This window comes from Talpa europaea (genome assembly GCF_964194135.1).
Source record: "Talpa europaea genome assembly, chromosome: 11".
Classification (NCBI taxonomy): domain Eukaryota; kingdom Metazoa; phylum Chordata; class Mammalia; order Eulipotyphla; family Talpidae; genus Talpa; species Talpa europaea.
In genome coordinates, this window is record NC_140078.1 from 22534917 (window position 1) to 22540045 (window position 5129).

A 5129-nucleotide genomic window follows, 5' to 3' on the forward strand; every position below is an offset into this window, starting at 1 on the left:
GCAAGGGAGTGATGTGATCTGATTTTGTAACAAAGATCCCTCTGGCTGCCATGTGGAGAGTGGAGTGTAGGGGACAGTGAAGGAAGCAGGGAATCCAGGCAAAAGATGATTGTGACTTGAGCTAGAGTGATCCCAGTGGAGATGATGGTGAGAATCAGATAGGATCATGACAAACTGGAAAGAACTACTGTGGAATATGAGAAGGAGATGAAACGTGACTCAATTTCTGGCAAAGCTACTCTTATTTTATAGCCCAGAGAGGTTAAGAGGCCAACCCATAGTCACACAGCATATCCATGATATCATCAGAAACAGACGCCAGGCACAGAAATCAGTGCCACCCTCTAGGCCAAACCTGGGCCTGGGATGCTGCTGTCATGGGGTCCTTGGTCCTCTTTGTGTCTCTCCTGCCCCTTTCCATAATCTCCCCCTCTCCCTCTGGGATGCTGACGACTCTGGCTGATGCAGGCCCAGCAGGTGTGCCTTGCCAAGCTGTCGGCATGATGAACAGCCTCCCTTGGCTGAGCAGATAACAGTACACACACAGGTCAGGGGGAGCCCGTGTAGCCCATCCATCAGGCCCAGGAGCAGGCGGAGGGCCGGCACACCCTCATGCCTGTTATCTGTCACGAATGTGTTTTTCCCCCAAGGTTAACAGGAAGAGCGACGGCCAGGCACCTGACATCAGCGGGGCTAGTGTTCACAGGAGCCCACCAAGACCCCTCCCTTTCTCCTTCACCCTCTGAAAGCTCCATGAAACCTTTCCCAGGAGGATGGCCTGGCCTCTTGGGTGTAGAGATGCTTAGAGCTGCAGAACTACTGACTCTTCAAGTCTTAAGTCCTGACTTTTCAAAACATACATGTATAGAGTTCTCAGTTCTTTTAGGCAGGATCATGCAGTGATTAAAAGCATGGACTCTAGCCCTGCTTAGCCTTCTTGGGTTCAAATCCCAGCCTTGCCACTTACTAGCTGTATAATCTAAGGAGAATTTCTTACGTCTCTGTGCCTCATTATAAGGATGATAATAGCATTTCACTAGGTGTGTTTGTGAGGATTAGAGGAACTACTCTTGGTAAAGTACTTAGAACATTGCACATCACCCGTGTCAGTAACAATAAAGAGTTCTTAGAGCCATGGATGGGGCCTTAAATTCTAAGTCTTAGAAACACAGAACTTTTAAAGCTTTGGACTCTTTTCAGGGACATGGATTTTCAGAATCTTGCTATTTTGGATTATTACAGTCACACCTGCAGTGGGAGTCTCGGGGAGTGATGGGAGGGGGAACTTTGATTCTCCATACTTTTAATCATTTTTTTCCTTTTTTTTTTTTCATGGGGACAATTGATAGTTTCTCAATTCTATGTACAGTATTCTGAAAATATAGCCTCAATCCCCCCTTACAACCAGTTTCTTGTACTGCCATAGGTATTCTCAAATATCTGTTGAGCAAAATGGCACAGTCTTTATACAGCCATCTACCCATCTATCCGTCCATCCTGCCTTCCATCCAGTGAGCCAGTCAACCAGCCAGCCAGCCAGCCATCCTGCTACTATCCATCTTCTCATCCACCCATTCATCCACACTCCCATCACTCATTTACCCACCCATTTGCCCATCCCAGCTCCCTCCCATACATAGATTCATCTTTTCTTGTCTTTTCCTCCCTTCTTCCCTCCCTTCTTCTCATTGTATCACCCACCCACCCACCTGCCCCCCCTCCTGTTCACCTTACACTTATTGGTCACCTATTGCATATAAAGCACCGGGTTGGGCTATAAAGGGATAGATGAAATGGTATCAATTTCCACCTTCTTTAATCTTTCAGTCCAGCAGGCCAGATAAGATACAAACACAAGCCAGCCAACTCAAGATTCTCCACATTAGGTGGGAATGAAAAACCATGCAATTTGACAGAAAGCGAACACTCATTTCAGCTGGGCCTTCTGAAGTGACTTCATAGGGAAGGTGGGGTTTTTTTTTTTTTAATTTTTGAGCTGATGTTTTATCATGTGGCGCCACATGATTGTACCTGAGTTCCTGAACCCCAGGTCGTATATTTAGAGTTTCTAGACACTTCTCATCATGATGATGAAATACATGTCAGTGGTGTTTAGACATGCTCACCCCTGCATAGCAGTTCATAAACTTTGGGGTCACCAGTCCATCTTTGTCATGGGGTGAATTAGAGTTATCCAGAAATTTCCTGAATACTTGTTCCTCTGACCATTCTCCATTTTGGTCCTTTGGATGGTGTTTTGCGTTACAACGCACCTCATGAAGGTCTTCAATTGTTATAATGCCATCTCTAGTCTTATCTAACTTTCTACAAGTTTGCATAATTACCTCTTTTCTGGCTCTGGACATTGGAGATCTTAATGTGAGAAGAAATTCATTGAAGTCTTTGGTTCTACTTCCATCTATCAAACTGCTGGAAAAGCTCTTCTGCCTCTTCCTTTTCCATGACCACAGGATAATTATTTAACCCTTTCACAAATTCCTTGAAACCAAGGACTCAGTTGTTGTCATCCATAATTAGAAACACTCTGCCAAGTCCTTTGATGCCCATGGAGCCCATGGCCAGGCACTGCAGTAGAGTCTTTCGATGGGGTCAGTGGCCATGGTAAGCTTTTTCTTGGCCTGGATTGCCATCTGTTGGCCATGACCTGTTGTCCCTGCCATCTGAAATGCTGTCCTGATGTCACTAGTTATTTTGAACTGAAAGTTTGGGCATTCTCACCTGCATCTGGGAAGGCCCATCCCCTCCCGGGAAGGTAGCATTTGATCAGAATCTCAAAGGACCCTGTTTTGATGACATCAAACAGTTAGCTTGATGTTTCCAGAGATTGGGAGGAGGATAAAGTTATTACCATGCTGGGAGGAGACTTTGGGGGCCCTCAAACCTCATTTAGTCCAGCTAGACGGCCAGTGCTAGGAGATTCCCTTCAAACATGCAAGAAGTATGGTGTGCTGCCTATCAACACACCTCCAGGGCCAAGAGGCTCAGTAGAAGACAGGAAGAAGACCTGAGACTCTACTCTGCTCCAGGAGCCTATCAAACTTCTGGAAAAGCTCTTCTGCCTCTTCCTTTTCCATGACCACAGCATAATCATTTAACTCTCTCACAAATTCCTTGAAATCAAGGACTCAGTTTTTGTCATCCACAAGGATGACAGACACAAGGCTCTGTTCAATCTTCCTGTGTTCTAGCGTTCCTCTATTACTGTTAACTGTGAGTAGTGCTCTGGACTTAGCCTGTCTGCTTCAAGTCCCAGCTTCCATTTATTAACCATATGACCTGGAGCAGATTATTTCATTTCCCTGAGACTCATTTTATTCATCCACAGGATGGGGTGGTTATTAGAGACTCTCATAGCATGGCTACAAAAATTAAATGAGCAAATACATTCACGATACTTAGAAAGTGTTTCATAGATGGCTGCCATTACTACTTTAGGAGATTGTGTATCCCTTGCAGCCACATCAGGTGGCTCAGTAGCGAGCATAAATATCGGGACATGGTTATAGAGGTTTGGAAGAACGGAAAGGGTACAGTGAGGCCACCAAGAGATTATCAACAGCAGGAAAATACTGCATTTCTAAGATATCTTCGGTGGACCAGTAAGTGCCACAGCACGCTATGGGAAAAAAGATCCTAAGACCAGAGGGACAGAGAGAGCCAGTGATGTCACAAGAATCTAAGAGCTTGGGTGGCCTGGAGGGAGCTGTCATTGCAGGCCCAGGAACAGTGGAGGTGCAGCTACTTGGAGATACTGAAAAAAGTAGACAGCAGAAAACATGCTTTTCCCTGTCTTCTACTTTCCAATTTCTATGTACTATGATCTCGGGAACCCATTCAGAGAAAATGCAACCTGCCCTTAAAGCTTGCAGGGCATCATTTCACAGAGTATTTTTCTCAAGATACTGTCCTGCAAGATACTTCTTGTAAAAAGGCTCTGAATCAAATGAGTCTGGAAAGTCTGCATGTAAGAACTCTCTCCTGTCAATCTACTAGGCATTTTAGTTACCACATTAAAGACAAACAGCAAGCTCTGTAGTCAGACTCAATTCCTCATCTATCAAATGGGCATTGTAACAGTTGACCTTTATGGAATCATATATTATTCATTCATTAATTCATCCATTGAGTAAACACAATATGTCAAACTCTGGGAATACTCTGGTAACAAGATGCCTCTCTTCACAGAGCTTATATTCTAGTAGAACCTAAGCTTACAGAATGATTAGAACGGTAACTATTGAGATAATTAATGTGAAATACTTAGCATAGTGACTGGCATATAGTAAATCATCAACAAATGTCACCCTTAAAGGCTCTGAGAAGTCCTATAGTAGACGTCTCTTAAACCCAGGACTTTCCATACTTATTTGGCCATGGAATTCCCTCCTTTTTATTCCTTTTTATATTGTGTGAGCATCCTGCTCACACAATATGGCCCTCACTGGTCTATAGACAATACTTTAAAAATGCTAGATAAGTAAATATAGTCCATATGAACACACACAGAGACACACAAAGACAAATATCAACTACTTCTGCTGGATAATGAAATATTAACAGGGCTTTTAGGAAATGAGAATAGGTCATCTCTTTCACTTTTAAATGACCATTTTCTATGTAAATTTAATCCTAGCAGGGTTGACAACGGAGTTCACTTTGGTGGTTTCTCACTACAAACCGTGGGAGTCATTAATTAACGTATTCATTTAATAAACATTTATGGCAGTTTCCTCCATTCTGTGCTGCATGTCCAGTAGTGGAGGCACAGAGATTTCTCCGGCCTGTAGCGAGATCATTCTGATGTGATGAGTAGGTAAGGCCTGCCCTATATACTGGCAACCCAAAGAGAGACGGCCTGGGACCATCTGGAAAGATTTTTAGAAGGAGGTGAGGCCTGAGCTGAATCTAAAAAGGTGAATAAAAGTCAGCAGGAAAGGGGGCCTCCATAGGCACATCCTTTTAAGAACCACTGGGCTTGACCTCAATTCCTTGTGGTTAGTGTCAGCCTTAGGCCAGGAGGAGAGCAGATGTGAACTGATATCCTCTGGCCCCAGTAGTTACTTCTTCACTTTTCTTAGGGGTTTGGGATCCATGAGCTCAGAGTCAGT

General features: G+C 44.0%; 1 pseudogene across 1 annotated transcript; it reads right to left on the reverse strand.

Annotated features, from left to right (window-relative positions):
• Positions 1-1900: 1900 nt before the first annotated feature.
• LOC311179809 (calcyphosin-like protein) lies at positions 1901-2681 on the reverse strand (annotated as a pseudogene). Its single transcript has one exon. The product of its transcript is annotated as a calcyphosin-like protein (transcript).
• Between the last annotated feature and the right edge of the window lie 2448 nt (positions 2682-5129).